Source organism: Ambystoma mexicanum, chromosome 12, assembly GCF_040938575.1.
Source record: "Ambystoma mexicanum isolate Mex_15411 chromosome 12, UKY_AmexF1_1, whole genome shotgun sequence".
NCBI classification, from domain to species: Eukaryota; Metazoa; Chordata; class Amphibia; order Caudata; family Ambystomatidae; genus Ambystoma; species Ambystoma mexicanum.
This window is the reverse complement of record NC_090936.1, coordinates 1,083,608,913-1,083,626,897: the sequence shown is the minus strand read 5'-3', so window position 1 is coordinate 1,083,626,897 and position 17,985 is coordinate 1,083,608,913. Positions and strand designations below refer to the sequence as shown.

Below are 17,985 nucleotides of genomic sequence, written 5' to 3'. Positions count from 1 at the left end.
TGTGTCAGCGATAACTATTGATTGTTGCTCGTAGGGCCCGGGGGAGGCATGTCCCTGTGCCACATGGAACACAGAGTGCGTCTTGGTGGGCTGGCTGGTGTGGCCTCACTGGATGCGGGCGTGTCCGCCTGCTGAGGCTGGGGATGTGATTGGGCTGCCTCAAGGGCATTGGCTATGCGGCCAAGGATGTGACAGAGACGGGTGGTGCTGTCAGTGACAGTGTCACACAACCTGTGGTGCTGTTGTTGATTGTCTGCCGCATTTCCCTTAGTTCATTATGCCATTCAACCCGGGCCTGGCGGTTGTCCTCCATGAACTCTGTTATGAGATCGGCGAGCTGATTTGCTCGCTGTGTGCCGAATGATGGAAATCCATCGCTGTAACTACTTGCCCCTGCATGCTCAGGCAAGGGCTGTACCGGTGACCTTGGGCCAACATCATCAGAACCCTGCATGTCCATAGGAGGACTACGGGCAGGTGTTTGTGCATCTCCAGAGTCACTGCACGGAGCCAGGGGGACAATGCAGGGCTCTGGGGTGTGGAATGTGTGATGGCCCTCCTCCTCGGACGCCCCACAGATGGATGACGGGCTGTCCACATACTCATCAGGGCTGGTAGCAGCAACCTCCCCAGAGATGCTCGACTGTGCCGATGTTGGGGTTGGCATTGTGGCAGGCGCCAATGCTGGAATGGATTGTGGTGGTGCAGCATCCAGTGGCCTATCCGGAGCCGAGGGGGCTGTTCTTTTTGGTGCAGGAATTCGCATGACCCTGCCACTACCCATTGAGGTGCTTGGCCGGCTTGAATGTGGCTCGGTGCTGTCATGATCAATGCCTGTCGGGGTAGAAGAGAGGGACAACATGAGTGATTGTATGATGTCCTATTTGCATACATGGCTGCATTCACATTTCAGTCAATTGTGGCCTTTTGGGTGTAGCAACGGCAGTGGTACATGTGCATGAGCATGTCATGTACTCATGTTTGGGAGTGACTCATCGTGGCCTGGTTATGTGCAGTTTGGCTGGCACAATGCCGAGCCGGCTGCACAGTGTGCATGATGGGATGTGCAAGTTAATGCACTATGGTTGATGTGCGTTATGTACTCGCACTTGGCCCTTGATTGCGTGGCACTTGCCTCTACAAGAGTTGGATGGGGGAGGGCAACATGAGAAGGTGCCTTCGATGGCCCTTGGGGCTTTTTTAATCATGCAATGGACATTGGCAGTGTAAACTGTGGACACTCACCTCCTTCGACAGACGACGTTGCCCCGCACTCCATGTCGCCCACGCCCTCTATCGATTCTGTGCCAATCAGAGCCGCACATGTCTCCTCCCACGGCTTTCGGGGCTGAAAACAACATCTGCATGCTCAGCCATGTAGTCCACCATGGCCTGGAGTTCCTCAGGGCTGAATTTCTTCTTGCGGAGGCGGTCCGCAGCCTTCTTTGGAGCTTTCGGCATGTTCGTAGTCGTCTGGTCCTTTTCCCAACTTCAGTTTGCTCCCAAGGGTGCAGGCTGAGGAGGATGGCAATGGATTGTGTTTTTAAAGATGGCTGCCGCCCTCCTTTCCGTTCCTGTGTGATGACGTAATTTGTGGGGTTTTTTTTCGGTGACCGTAATTTACGGTATCCGTAATTTACGGTCACCGTTATGTAGACGCTACTGCTTCCAAGGCGGTGTTGTTATTTATGTGTCGCAGCATGCCGGTAGGGGGTTTGCGGGTCATTTAGCGGCATGCCGCTCGGTACTTTTCCGGCAGGGCGGTGTTGTACTTTACGCCATGCCGGAAAATACTGGTACTTACCTCCAAACTCAGAATGAGGGCCAATGAGCTTCAGGGGGAAGATGAGGAAAGCGAGAATGCCTCTAAGGAGGTAAAGTTGAAAGTGGGCCTTCTTGGCAAGGTCAGCGATGTGAGCAGTAAAGGAGAGTGAGAAGTTGAAGATGACCCCAAGGTTTCTGGCTTCAGTGTAAGGAGAGGGAGGTGAGCCCATAGAGGGCCGCAAGAGGGCAGGGGGGAGACGAGAAACAGGTGCCCCGAGAGGAAAAATCTCTGTCTTACTGGCATTAAGACAGAGATTATTGGTGGCACACCAAGACTGAATAGCAGACAGGAGGTCAGGCATGACAGAGGATGAAGAAGATGAAGAAGAGGGGCGCTTGAGAAAGAGTTGTGTGTCATCTGCATGACACCGGAAATGTGGAGGGAAGGCAGAGATCAGGTGTGCAAGGTAAATGTTGAAGAGCCAAGGCGAGAGGATAGAGCCCTGGGGAGTGCTTGAGAGAGGAAGTGAAAGAGCCAGGGGCTAAGGAGTGGTTTCAGAAGTTGGCAAGAGCAGGAGCGAGGGAAGAGGCGCTGTCCTTTATGGTTCTGGAGGAGCAGGGCGATACCTGTTTGGATGAGACCTTCATAGAGTGAACTACTCTAGAGACCTCAGCCATTGTGGTGGGAGAGGAGGGGAAAGTAGGTGTGGGTGGAAAAAGGGCCAAGGGAGGCAGGGGCATAGGGGGCAGAGTGGAGTAAGGGGAAGGAGAGAGAGAGGTCAGAACGTCCTGAGGTTTGGAGGTGAAATGGTGGTCGGTGCAGTACAGAAGGCCTGCAAAGGGAGAGCTGAGCTGGATAATGCAGATGGATTGGCTAGTTCCTTGGAGATTTTGAAGAGTTCGGCCATCTTGTTAGAGGTTGCAGATATATGGATCTTGATATGTATGCTCTTCATGGAATGGATAGAGAGACGATATTGCCTTTGGAGTAGGCGACAGGCCAGTTTGTCAGAAGATGAGCCAGAGGTCTGCCACTTCTGTACACCAACTCTGCACTTGCGTTTCAGAGTGGCTAGATCAGATTAATTCCAGGTGTTACGCTTGGAGGCAGGTTTCAGGCGGATTCTCATGACAGGGGTGAGAATGTCAAGAGTGTTAGTGATAGCAAGAGAAAGATTGGCGAGGACAGAGTCAGTGGGGGAGTCAAGAGGAGGGGAGGGAGGAGGGAGGAAGTTGCAGGAAAACGCAGCACCTGACACTCGTTTCATACTTTGGATGACCACAAAGGTGGCTGGCAGTGCTGTTGGAGGCTTGGTCAGGGGGCTGAGAGGTCCCAGATGAGAGGAGAGGAGAGAGTGGTCTAACCAGATTAGAGGGGTAGTGAGAGGGGTGGAGAAAGGGAGATCAGCAGGGATGAAGGCATCAAGAGTATGTCTGGTAGAATGGCTAGGGGGAAAGGGAGAATAGTGAGGGAGAGAGAGGTACAGAGATCACGGAAGAGTATAGAGGCTTGAACAGTGGAGTCAAGGTGGATGTTGAAGTCACGAAGGTGGAGGAGTTTAGAGGTAGAAGTCAGAACAGAGGAGGTAAAGTCAGCCCATTTGGAGAGGAAGAAATGCACAGGGGCATGTAGATAGTGGCAATGGTGAGAGAGAGAGTCGGAGAGACACCAAGCTGACAAACAAGACTTTCAAAGGAAGAATATGACTTGGTGGGTAGGAGAGAGGTAGGGACCCACTCGGGACGATCAGGGCTACTCCACCATCAGATTGGTTGGGCTGAGGTTTGGTGAGGATCTTGTAGCCGTTCGGTATGGAGGGAGTCAAAAGCAGTGACAGAGCTGAACCACGTCTCGGGGAGAGCGAGGACATCAAGATCAAAGTCTTCAAGAAGGAGGCAGATGTAAGAAGAATGTTTAACGGCAGAATGAGCACTCAGAGTGGCAAAGTGTAGCTGGTCACCACCTTTGAAGGTTTTCCAAGGAGGGCTAAATGGAGGTGGTACACCCATCAGAGGTGGTGAAGGAGGTGAAGAGACAGAGGAAGGAGGAGTAGCAGGAGAGTGTAGGAAGTTGATGAGGGCCAGCAGGCACTGATCAAAGAGGAAAAGATTGGGTTGAGGACCCTGGTCCACGACAGTGCCATTGTTATAGATGTTAATAATGCACCTAAAGGATGAGAAGTACACCAAGAGTACTTCTTATCTAGTGCCACCATTCATGGGTGATGAGGAAAAAGGGGAGAGGGTAGAGATCAGATGAGAGGTTCAAAGGACTGGAGAAGGGACAGAGAAAAGGATATCAGTGACAGTCTGTCTGGAAGTAGCACTGACGTAGGTGTCAGCAATAGGTAGGCAGGGATTAGAGGCCAAAAGATCTTTTTTACTTTTTTTAACTTTTTTCTTCCAGACTTCATGCAAGATGAGGGATAGGTGATAGAGTAGCAGTTGGAATATGGAATAAATGGGGGAGATGGAGAGTAGCATTCCAGGTGAAGCAAAGAGGGACAGTTGGAGAGTCTGCACAGCACACAAGCAAACTCACCAGGCGGCCTAGCAGCTCAGGGAGGCAGGAGGATGCACAGATGAAAAACACACCCAAATTCGAATTATCCCAAAAGCACAAGAAAGCAGTACAAAATGGAGGATGCCCAGATGTGAAGCACACCTAAATTCGAATTATCCCAAAAGCACAAGAAAGCAGTACACAATGGAGGATTCACAGATGTAAAGAATACCTACATTCGAATTATCCCAAAAGCACAACAATGCAGTACAGAAATAGAAGATGCACAGATGTAAAGTACACATACGTTAACACACTTAACAAGCAGAAATGTCGACAGGTCTAGTATGCTTATTATTATTGTATACCATTCGGAATTCTCCATGGCCTTATGAATGATTGTATCCCATGCTCCCCCTCCCCCATCTTGGAGCACTTTGAAGCACTTGTTTTGTGTTTAAGTGCTTTATAAATAAACAATAACAGTGAGTATTTTAAAACACTACCGGGCCACTAGCCATGGTCTTTGGCCATGCGCACTGTACATCTCTTTTGGGCACTGTACATGTTCCCCCAATATGTTTCTTTTGGACTCACTAGATGGCCACAGCCTTTGGCTGTGGCCACTGTACATTTCTTTCAGGTTCAATATCCAGGGCCTTTGGCCCTGGCCAATGAGCATGACCTTCAGCCGTGCCCACTGTATATTTTAAAGCACTACCGCAGAAACTAGCCATAGCCTTCGACCATGGCCAGTGGCCACAGTCTTCAGCCCCTTGACCTGTAGCTCTAAGAGGTTACCCCTCACCTCACTGTACCTGTTAAAATAAACTTGTTTGCATTAATCGCATTGTTTTAACTCTCTTTTATTTAAAGAACTTTTTTCCATAACCGCGGTTGTATTAGCAATGGACTACAAATAACCCTGAATATTTGGAAAATATTTGCTGTTATTAAACATGTGACTGACTTTCATTCCTGATCACGTTTTCTACCATATCGTGAATATGCAAAAACTAACCCTGAATATGCAAAAACTTTCGAGCTCTGAACTTGGTCACCAGCCCCACCCCTATTCCCCAATTTCACGCCGTGTCATGCCATTTCTCCCTTTCCCCCCTCCAAAAGGCATTTTCACAATTTTTGATTTTTGAATATTCAGGAAATATTTCGAAATTTTTTTCCGCAAACATCTCTGCATTGAACCAAAAAAAATGGCAGCTTTTTCATTTCTGAAAAAGCCACTCTGCTGCAAACCACCATGGGAGATGTAGCTATAATTTTGGGAGAAGGGGCACCCCCTTCTCCATCAAATATTTTAACAACTACCGGATGGAATAACGCCAGATGTATACGGAATTCGATTCAAAGCTTCGTAACCAAATTGTTTCGTACCTAGTCCCGTTTCGTCCAGCGGTTTTGGCCGTGCGCTGGAACAAAATGTTGACATTTTAACTATGGGAAAATGAATGAGGACTAGGCTGAAACACCGCTTTTTACTTTCTTAGTAACTTTTTTCAATTTTTTTTGACGTATCTTTTCCAAAATGTCCAGTCTTGGGGGCCCTGTGACAAACATTTTGTTTGCAAAATGTCCGCCAAATTTGTCATGCAAATCAGTGGGCCAAAAATCTGAGAGGGAGCGGTCCGCCCAGAAAGAGGGAGCGAGCTGCAGATTGAGAGCAAAGAAGTGGGAAGAGCACAATAAAATGTGAGAAAGGATCCAAGATGCAGCAGCAGTGAGAAAGAATGAAGGACTGTAGAATGCAGGAGGAACTGGGGACTGTAAGGTGTGAGTTGGGAGCATGGTTGGAAGTGTGGCAGGGACTGGGAAGTATGAGCTGTGATTTAACAGTGTGACAGATCACATGAGTATGCACGTTGTGAGGGGGAATTGGTGAGTGTGAGGGATGTTGGTGAGTTGGGTGTGCAGATGTGTGGTTGCTTGCGGGAATGTAGAACATTGAGAGAGAATATTTCACCATTACCACTGATAATGATCAAGAACGGTAATAATATTGAATAGGCACGCACATTTAACCAACAAAGCAGAGCAAAACCAACACTGTTCTGTCAAGCCAGGGATATCTGTTACTCTTCTTATTAAATTGATACAAAAGGTGAAAATAATGACAACCTGGCTCTATTGTAGCCTCACAAACTGTCTCTTTCTTGCAACCTGTCAATTGTACACCCTCCAGTCAATAGAAATTTGGCACAAAAACGTCGCAATAAATGCAATTGTGTGCCACAAAATGTGCTTTTTTTATGCTGCAGAATATTCTGTTTCATGCCGCAAAATCATGGAGGGTCTAACTAAAAAAATAAAATTACCAGCATCAGTATTTGATAAAATATCATTCCAAAGTTGCAACCAAGACTATGCTTGGTGCCATGTCTTGGAAAAAAACCTGATTGATAACCATCTAGTCGCACATTAGTTCCATAAATGCTTGAAATTGTCCTGCGACTACTTGTTCCAATATTTTAGGATATCCATGGAAGACAACACTAGGCCAAGACTGATGGGTCCAGCAAAGACATTTCGACAAAGCGGTCACGGTACACACTTGAAGTGCATCAGGGACGACACCTTCCATCAAGGACTTACTGATGAACTCCACCATCGGAACGACAAGTAGGCCGTAGACTTTATGCAGTGGAAATATGTCTGCCACAGGTACAGGGTCAAAAAAGAAGGAAGAGGAAGGAGCCGTAGGTTTGTGTCTGATTCAAACTATGGCTAAAAATATCTTGTAACACAAGAGCAATTTTCTAAAAGTAAAATGAGTTTAAGGCATCAACATGTCCAAGAGATGGGCAGAGCAAGATTGTCCACAAGGTTTCTATCTTCATTCCTCCTCATTTTCCTTTTTGCAGAGTTTTTTTGCAAACATTTTTTGCCCGAAAATACTAATTTTTTGCGACCCTCAGGCAGGCATAGCCCCGGGAGGAACCCGGGGCCGCAAGGTGCGTTCGAAGTGTTGATGATCAATGTGTCCTGCAATTCACACTAATTCTCGCAGCTATCTGCATTCTTCATCGACGCGCGAGCCGAGTGATCCACCGCCAAGAGTCATTGTAATTGAATTTGTATTTCACCTCCCTACCCTTTATATGCCCTTACCTCCCCACCCCCGTTCCTCATATTTTTCTGATGATTTATGTTCGGCAAACGTTTTTTCGGTAAAAAACGGGTGATGAATGAACGTCGTACCGTCCACAAGATGGATTAAGAAGAGCATGAGCAATTTGAAATAATTCACGTGGTTTGTGGATTATTTGTTCAAGTTTTGAAGATTTTTTTTTTTTTTTTGCAATTAAAGATCACTATTTTATAAGCCTTGATATGTAGTTTGATGGTGGCCAGATTCTCTGTAGATTTTGACTTTCTCTACATTTTTTTCTGCCTTGCGGTAGGAAAATGTATGTCTCCTAGGCGAGGGGGAGTACCAAGGAAACCGAGCTTTCTTGCCTTTAGTCCTTCTCAAGGGAACTATGGCATAACAAAGTTTTAGGAAAGATACTTGGAGACTATTAAGGAGGTTTTCACAAGTCAATCTGTCATCTATGTCCTTCAGGCAGTCAGATAAAACTTTTTTTAAATGGGAGGACAGCAGTCTCTTCCGACTTCTCTTCCTCTCAGTGAGAGTAAAGCTGGCAGCACAGCCTTGTTGAATGGCTGGGAGTTAAGAGTTATGACTGAAGATACATTTGTGAAGAAGACCTGTGTTAAATGCTGAATAGGTCATTTTTCATTCAAGTTTTATTCAAGTTTTATTGGCCAGGGGAGGGAGAGTTTATCAGGTTAGTACTAGCCTGCAAAGGTGATAAGCCTGATGAAGGGCCTTCACAAAAGGCGCAGGGCCTTAAACGACCTGGTAAGCTCTGCCCCCTGGCCATTAATGGTATAAGCACCTAGAGCAATAATGGGAAACTGTCCCTGTGCATATCGTGCACATTGAGTGCCTAAAAATAACTGCAGACAAGATGAGCACCCTTGCAGCTTGCATCAAGTCCTTTAGCTAGTTCCATTCTGAGAAAATGCAGCATCCGGCAAGTGAAGGAGGATGGTAGGAGGATGCAGCCAGGAGGGACGATAACTGATTAGTGGGGTCTGGGGGTTATTGAGAGGAGTACGCAACTTGCATTGCTGTATTCGGACTACAGTCCTCGCCATGTTATTGGCTGGCGGCTCTGTACAGGGCCGAATACATGTTAATGTCAGGGAAATGAATACTGTGGTGAGCCACTGACGGTTAGACGGCAGAGGGGGCGGAGCAGAGGGAGCGATCATGAGCCACCCCCATGCGGCTTTCCTTCACAACATTAAAACCAGAAATAAATCTTGCTAACCGGCAGCCTGGTCTCAGTCTCATTTATAACACTGGTGGCGTGGATGGGATTGATGTCAGGCCTAGGTACATCCTTAAGTTTCCACCCCAACCTAAGGTATGTTTCCGCCCCTATAACTGAATAGTCGAATCCTGAGTCAGCCATCATCCTCACTTCACACCAAGGAACAGCTAAATCGTCTTCAAGAGTTGTAACGAGCAGGCTACTCAACTAGTCACGCACTAGGTACATTTCCTAATTTAAGTATCTTACAGACTGCATGCCATTTTCGCATAGCTTGGCCAGCTACCCTTTTTTGTTGAACTTGTTTCAAGTTACCCCTTTGGCAGGGCAACGTGGATCGCTTCACAGATGATCACTATATCCACATGAATAATACGCCTATGCGTATCCTCTCCTTTCCTCTTGTGATCTGCTACGAGGATTGGGCAGGAGGTCCTGCCCCTATGTTCTAGCTAATGCGTACTGCTCTCTTGGGACAGGTCTTGTTCTCAAGGCTGTTCACCGTTTCGTCATTAGTAAGGGCCAGGGTGTGAGTGTAAGCTGAGGATTGTCCTGCCATCTTGGCTATAGTCATGGCTTGTTCAAGGATGAGATCTTTCATCATGACCAGTCTCTCTTGTGACTTACTGGCATTAGAGTAATTCACAATTCGGTCACGAATTAAACTGTCTAGAATGGACCCACATTCATATTCCTTTGCCAATCCTCACAATGCCGCACTTATTTGCAAATGTTCTAGTTATGTGAAAAGAAAAGGTGGAATTCAATAATGACATAATCAATAATAACGTTTGTGCTGGGGCCATACTGTTCTGCTTGCCTGATTGGAATATCTCTTGAGCCTCCCCCTGCGCTCTCACCAATTAGGACCAATGGAAAACTCCCAAACGCTCTGCGTCTTTCCACCCCCAGGCTGTTCACCAATATGGGTTACTTCCTTTCTGGGTCAAAGGTCTTGCCCCCAATTGCTGCGAGGTACGTGCCATAATAGGCTCATTTATTACTGTTGGTTCAAATCTGGTGGATGGTTGAAGGGACTATAGCATTCGCCACAAATTAAAACAACTAAACAAATGTACTAGCACAACAATATAAAGTAACAGGCTAAACAATAATTCTAAAATAATTGGCTGACGTATGATTTGAAATAATCAGCTAAAAGAAATACTCACTGCTTCTTATGCAGAATCATGAGCGAACTTCAGTGTCATAGGCTTCTTCCTTTAATGCCTTTCCTTTGCAGAAGGGTGCTGCTTCTACCTTTACCCAGCTTCCACCTCACGCCCGCAGGAGATGACCCTTGTTTCTTTTCTGCATGCTTCCCGCACACCACACACGGTCATTGCTGCACGGCTGTAGATCTACCCCAGGGTGGATCCTTCTTCCTTACTGCATGCAGCCTACGTGCAGTACGGGCTAGAATCTGGTGACGCGCCACCGCTGGCCCACTGCTGCCCACTTTCATTGCTTTATGGCCGCCTGTCATGCTACCCCTACTGCAGTACTGCTCGCATTATACTACCCAAGATAGAATAGGATGATGGAGAGATTTAACTGGCGCACATGTCGAACCTAGATGCACAAGTATCACTCAAGGATAAGGCCTCATTACACGGAAGGCGGTAAGGGTTAACTGTCACCGGTAAGGGTACCGGTGACCGTTAACCCTTACCGCCTTACTACGAGGTCCCTTTGCGGGACCCGACCTTAACGGCTGGTGTAGACCAGCCGTTAAAGTTGGGACCCGCAAAGGGACCTTGGTGCTAATTACGGTACCACAATTTGCGGTACCGTAATTAGCTCCTTCCCCATTCCCATTATGCCCTATGGGGCAAAAATGGGAATGGGGAAGGGCCATGGAGAAAGGGGGAATTACTGCCCCGCCAACCTTGGAATGGGGTGGTAATTCCCCTTTCCTCATGGTGGTACCGGTATGGTACCGGCGGCAACCATGGTGCTAATAGCACCATGGTTTACCGCCTACCGTGTAATGAGGCCCATAGTGTTTGTGTATCGCACAACACCCCATTCCATCACGGGGGTTACACCTTTTATAGCATTGAAGAGTAACAGATCTTTTTAAGAGGTCGCACAGTAATGGCTACTGACATCTGGACCAGTGAATGTGAATAGGCAGGGACTTAAACAAAGAGCAGAGCAGTGCCAGGCCAGGTACAAACGGTAGTGTGAGAAACGCAAAGGAGTATTTGCTGACTCTTTGGAAGTCAGTGATTGGGTCAGATTCAGGAAAGCCAGGCTAGGAAGGAAGGATGTTCCACATTTATCCTCCAACAACAGGGAGTGATCTCTTTTGGGCACAGTTGTAGTCCTTGAAGATGGAACAAAGTGCAGTCAAAGACTGTTAGTCAAATACCATGAGGCGAGGCGAAGTTGAAGGAGAATGAAAAAGCACCAACATTTGAAGCTAGCGTTGGTGCTGATATTCTGCCCGTTATAGTTGCGAAGGAGGCAGAGAGAAGGGTGTGCACCCGAACTGCAGAATTGGAGGAGTTTAGCGTATGATCCACAGGACATGGGGACAAGAGGGGAATAGTCGATGCCACGTGAGTCAGAACACAGCACCAGTGTCCGTACAGAGACTGCAACCAGAACATCATATCACCTGTGAGAAGTTCCAACAAGATTTAAAGACTTTGGCCCTCATTCCGAATTTGCCGGTAAGCTGCCGGTATGACCGACGGCTCACTGGCAAACTCACCTTACCGTTAGCGATGCCCGATATCCCGGTGTTACTGAGATATTACGGGTGTCGGCAATGGCAGTAAGATCCCATTCCAGTCAATGGAATGGACTTGCCCCGATAGGGGCATCTCTTTGCCGGTAGGGGCCTGAATTCTTGGCAGGTCAGGGCTACCCGGAGTTCAGTGCCCCTACCAGCAAACTCGGAGTAAGCCGGTCCGGGAAAAATACCGGATCCGATAATACCGGCCGTTTTACCACCATTTTCCGCAGACTGACTTACTCATGATAACCCCATTTGTATTGAGGTGGTATGCGTAAGGGAGGAGTTTGCAAGATCCGCCCGTGCTGACATCAAACGACGGTGCAGTTTGAGAAAAAACATTTTGCACTAACGGTAAGATGGCAGAGGAGATGGAGTGGAAGGGGTGGTTTCTGACTGCCTGCGTGTGGTTTTCCTTTACAACATTGAAACGAGAAATAAATCTTGTTGACAAGCAGCCTTTCCTTAGTGTCATTTATAACAAATAATAAACTCTCATTTTAAATATTATTTTTTAATGCATTTTAAAATCTTTTAGGTGGAAAATACAGAAATGACATTAATGAAACAAGTGTTTTATTTCAATTTTGTCAGACAAAAACTCCAATAGACCAACACACTTCCCTATATTGTGACCTAGGGTTCACCTCCCAGCTAAAGCACTCACAGAAGTGTTTTCTAATGGCAAAACCCCATTGGAAAATGCTCTGTGAATCAGGCTCAATTTTGAGTCCTAGGGCCTCATTACGAGTTTGGCAGTAGCCATGGGCCGCCAACCCGGGCTCCTTTACCGGGTTCACAGAATTGGGAATTACCGGGCCATTCCGAGTACGGAGGGCCCGGTAATTCCTCCCTTTGGGAACCCGGGACTGGATCTTCCCCATTCCAATCTGAGCCCCCATATGGCTCAATGGGAATGGGAGAGGGAGCTAACAACGGGCCGATTACAAGCGGCCTGTTGTTGGCTCCCTCTTCCCCAAACGGGACCCGGTAACGACGCCTGGTTTTTCCAGGCGTCCTTACCGGGTCCCGCAAGGGGACCTCGTAATTTCGCCAGACGGGTTTAACGGATCCGCCTCCATTAGCGGAGCCCGTTAACCCGTTCCGCGAAGGTCGTAATGAGGCCCCTAGTGTTCTAAAACTAGCAAGCATGCCAATGTCACAGCCGCTGAATGCATGTGCTATCTTTGAGCTGATCTTGTATACTGCAAGGCGACACTCACCTGAGAATCAGTGTCTTAAACAGTTATGGAGTGAAATGTACAGTGACTGACAGACTGCGTCTGATCTGCCATCTGCAGTGGCGGGATACACGCTTCGCGCTGTCAGCCCCGGGGGCGATGATCATAATTCATCAGTCTGAAGAATCTGACACGAGCTTCCTTCGCTCCGCGGTGAGACCTCAGTCGTAGCAGCTAATGTACCTGTGCTGTAAGAGTGTGCCGCCGATGTCACCATGCCTTAGTTTTCTTTAAGGGGTCCTAATATTAAAATATGGAGTCATTGAGAGCGACATGTCGCCAACAAGCCTGTATCCCGTGGTTTCAGCGACAGTTATTACTTCGAAATCATTAACTTCGAAGTGATTACTTCGAAATTACTTCAAAAATGTATGTAGTTTTGGGTTTAGGGGTAAAAAGGGGTTGGGGAGGGGATTAGGGGTGGAGGTAGTAGTGAAGGGGAAGGGGGCTTTTGGGTCCCCCATATTCAAATAAATCATAGTAACATTTCGAAGCAATCACTTCAAAGTAAATTACTTCGAAGTTATTACTGTCGTTGAAATGACATGTCACCAACCAGCCACTTCAAAGCTCATGTCCACCAGGTGAGAAGTGCCCAGGAGGACATTATGACTTCGTGAGGGAAAGTCCAATTTAAGGGTTGTGAAGTCAAGATGGAAAGCAGCAACCTGTGATGCAGTCAATAGCTTGTCGGGAAATTAGTTTTCACATGAAACATCAACGAAGGAAGGGGTAAAGACACACTTAGATTGTTTATTTCTGTGGCCTCGAGATGGGACATGACAGTCTGCATGTTATATGTGCAAAGGCTTTCATGAGCAGTTCTCTAGCCATGCATGAACAGACACCGACAGAAAGTATTGCGTCATTGCAGAATGTCCCTTTGTTTAATGATGTCTGTTTGGGAATTGAGGCCTAATAAGTGTGGGATTCAGTAGACAGACTCTACGTGCAGAAAAGAGGTGCTAGCAAAGGGTTATTTAGGGAAAAGAAACAATAGCAGTTTTCTTTTCCCATGCTTGTCTTATCAGTAACTAAGCAATGCAGCCCGAGACGTGTGCACATTAACGTGGGTCCTGTGCTCGTAGCAGGCCCAGTAATGCCCACCCATCGAGTTTCTCTGTGCTATTAGTACATCACCATGCTTTCCGGGTTGTTAACAGCTTATTTTTTAAGTTGAGAAACAGCCCTATTGACGTTTCTCAGTCTCCGAACGCGGTGTTTCTCAATCGAGGTTTTTTATTTCGCTTTTTTCAAAACGAAATGTTCACTGCAGCATGTGGTCCTGTTCCACAGTTTGCATTAGCTGTGCATTCTCTCGTGTGCATGTGCTGTGCCTACTTTCCACTCTACTAGTGGAAGGGCCTGCCCAGCTTCCTTACTCTAAATGCCCTCTGGGCCGTGCAAGTCAATGGTTGTGGCCGAATTCTCCTTCCAGCGCCTCACGATAGGTGTTGGCACACCTCCGTCTCATGTGGGCATTGCCCACTAATGCTCAGCTTCTTCCATCACTTTCCTCGCCCATGCATGTACCTTTTTGTGGATTCTACACCACACAGTGATGCCCTCTTCCTAGGAATGTTCCTGAACAGGAGGCTACCACTCTCATCTGCTTTCACACAACCTATTCCGCCAACTCAGTGAGCTCTTGTGTCCCAAATTTAAGTTTACACTCTCCTTCCCACTCCCATCAGCAGCTGCTCTTGTGCTCATGTAGCAATGTCCCGGCTCGTTCTTGTGGTCACCTTTTAAAATGGCCAGCACTGCGTTTCCGAAATTGTGTAATGGCAGCATTGTGGTAATGACTGCATTACAAAGGGTTGTAGCAACGCACTTGCAGAGCAACAGAGGTTCGAATCGCGGGTCCGCGCTTACAAACCTCTTCGGTATTAAATACGTCATAAAAAACAATTATAATAATAATTATACTCCAGGAGAGGGGAGTGTATACCTCACCTGTGGCAGGTGTATTGCAAAGCGTCACGGACAAGTCAGAATCCACAATCAGTATTGAAATTAAATAAAATATAGAGTACGGCGGTAGGAGGTTAACAGCACCGGTAACGATGCCGGTGCTGTTAACCCCCTACCGCCGCATTCCGAGGTCGCTTAGCGGGTCCCACATTACCATTGAGCCCTATTGGGGCTCAAATGGGAATGGGGAATGGTTTTAAGAATGGGGACCTACCGGGTCCTCCAAGGTTGGAATGACCTGGTAAGTCCCCATTCTGGGAACCCGGACCCAGACACGGGTTTGGAGGCAGCCATGGTGCTAATAGCACCATGGCTGCCTCCAAACTCGTAATGACTCTCATAGTATTTCTTTTATTTTTACTGCTGTTAATGAGGATCACACTGTTTAATAGCCAAAAAATCTTCTGCATGTAGTAACGGGTGGATCTACGCGATTACTGTGCTGCGCGAAACACCAAATCCGAAAATGTCGAATTCGAAAATCCTATTACTCTTTGCTGTACATTTTGCAGTTGTGGAATGGTAACCAAAAGAGACCCCGGAAATAATGTTTAAACAATGTTTAAACTGGTCCAATGTTACACATTTTCAGCAAGCCTAAACCTTTTCCTATGTGAACATTTGGATATAAAATAGGCTACCACACTAAATATGCCCAGGGTGCAGAGGCCTACCGGGAAATCTCAAGAGTTCCCTACAGCCCAGTTCACTCCTGTGTAGCCCTTATCTCCTGGAGACGACTCTTTTGTGATTTTAACTTTTTGTGCCAATTGGCTCTCTGGGGTGTAGGGGACCATTCATGCAATGGACAGTGACAGCTGCACTGCACTAGTAATTTGCATGGTACCCATGCAAGAGTGGAATGGCAATCAGCACTGTCGAATTTCCTAAGGCAACATCGAGCTTTCACTAGAGTTTAAGGAGAAAGTGCACTGCAGACGTGGGGCTTCTTTACCATTGATGTATGACATCCTCAGTTGGCACACATGTTCACAGCAAAACTTTCACCCAGAAACTGGTGATCAAAAGGATTCTCGGTCAGTCAGGAGAATCGCCCACAAGGCCAAATCCCCATCACTCAGCCTACTCAGGAGGCGGCACTAGGACCTTTGGGATTTTTAAGCCAGTCCAATATGGCTGTGGGTGCCATTGCTTTTCTTTTACTTGTGAAAGGTGCTTTTTTGTTGTTATTTCAATTGTTTCCATTTCTCCCCCTCCATTAACTCCTGTGTTGGGGAGGAGAATAGCTTTTTTATGGTAATCCCCCCTTTCATATGCTGCCCTAAGCGCGCCCATGGACTGCTGTGAAAATGTGGTATGGCAGGATGCTGATGGACAGACTGGATGTCTAGTGCAGACATCAGGCCCCCTCTGCCCAGTGTATTTTTCAGAATGTGTTATTGTATTGCTCTTTTGAGTATTTATCGTGTGCTGACTGGAGTGTTCATAGGTCTGGAAAAGAACCGGGGCGACACTAATGTCGGGACTGTCAGGACTCGGGGCTAGCTAGCCTTTTGGTTGCAGCTCCTGAGCTTCTATCTAGGGCTACAACCAAAAGACCTGGGGTTATAGCCCTCCCAGACTTCCTTTAGAGATGCCTCTGAGCGCTGCTTCCATGGGAACTGGATAGGCAAATATTTAGCTGGGCGTAGATATCAACTAAAAGAGCCAGGATACACAACCGTGAAATGATCAGCAAAAGAGGAACGGGATTAGTTTTTTTCCAGATTGCCAACAGAGTATCCACCTGATGAAGCTGTCCAGGAAGCTTGCTCCACAGTTTGGGGCCTTTCACAGCAAAGCGTCTGTCGCCTCTGGAGCAACACGTCCGAAGAACAACTAGAAGGTTGCTATGCCTTGATCGTTGACACCTGTGAGGCTGATACCAGTTCAGCAGCGCAGTCAAGTACGGCAGAGCCAAGCCCAGTTTGCACCTTTAAGACCCTGCAGAGGATTTTAAACTGTGTCCTCTGCTGGACTGGAAGACAGACCAGTTATAGTCGAAATGATGTAATGGCAGATCCTTTAGAAAGCTGGAAAGCCAAACGAACTGCCGAATTTTGAATCTTTTGCAGCCGGAATAGTTGGAAGTTCAGTAAACCAGAATAAAGAGCATTGGATAGTCAATATAAGAGTTGATAAGGGTCCCAGTGACCAATTGCCAGTGCTCTTTAGGGATGAAGGCTCTTTTTAATAGCCGAAGGATGAAGAAGGCTCCTCTGGAGACTTCATTGATCTGAGAAGAAAAAGATAGGTCGTTGTCCCACAGTATCCCCACATTTCTCACCTTTGACAGGAAGGAAGTAGGGAGTGCAAAATTTTGTGGAGGGATAGGCGTACGCAAGGAGTTGTTTAGCAATGTTTTCGGGCTGAGCAGTAAAACCTCTGTTTTATTGGGGTTAAGTCGTAGGTTGTTGCTGGTCAATGGGATATCTTAATTAATTTGAAACGTACATAACTAGACATAGTTTATGAAACATTCACATTGATCTATTCTGAATGTTTATGTACTGTGTGATAGCCAAGGGTGTTGCTAGGTCTGGAAAAGATCAGAGGCTAAGCTAATGCCGGGACTGGAGGGACTCGGGGATAGCTGTAGCCTTTTGGTTGTAGCCCCTGAGCTTCTATATGGGGCTACAACCAAAAGACCCAGGGCTATAGCCCCCTCAGCCCCCCCCTAGCAACGCCTCTGGTGATAGCTCCCCTTTGTTGTACATATTATTAAAATAATGTTTGCCAAGATTCTATATATGTCTGGTCTGTATGAGGAATGTGTTGTAAAAAATGCCCTTTTTCTTTGTATACTTTATATGTCAACACAATGCCTTATAATTGCGATATTTAATTGTGATATGTCGTGTTATTTGTCTTTATGATGCACTACTTTTTGGTGTACATAGAAAAACGATAAAGGTGTTACAATTACTAATTTGTTTAAACAGAAATAAAACTTGTTGAAATTGAGAAATCATTTCCCAAATATCCTTATAAATTAATATTTCGGGATTTTGTGTTGCCAGGCAAACTAAACATTGTTTGTATTAAAAATAAGAAAAGTTATTTACATTGGGAATTATTTTCCACCATGTTGTTATTGGGCTTTACCTAAGCCTTCTACCAGGGTAGGGAAAGTGTTGGCGGGACAGCAAACGTTGATAAAAATGTGTGTATAATCTGAGTATGAAGGGTATTGTGTAAATAACAGGGGGGTCCTGGGAGACTCTCTGCCAGACATGAGTCCTGGTTACAAAAGCCTTACCCAGAGTCGTTATCTAACTATCTTTCACAGAGAAGAAATATCCCAAACATATCAATCTTTGTACTGCCATGGGGAAGTCCAGCAGCAAAATGCTAGGCAATTCTCCTCTGGACAAGGGTACCAACAGCAACCCCAGACACGTG

At 46.7% G+C, this 17,985-nt stretch overlaps 1 non-coding gene across 1 annotated transcript; it reads right to left on the bottom strand.

Moving 5' to 3' along the window:
- Positions 1–7,190: 7,190 nt before the first annotated feature.
- On the bottom strand, positions 7,191–7,344 carry LOC138514851 (5.8S ribosomal RNA). Its single transcript, XR_011281992.1, has one exon. It is a non-coding gene; the product is annotated as a 5.8S ribosomal RNA (ribosomal RNA).
- Positions 7,345–17,985: the final 10,641 nt, after the last annotated feature.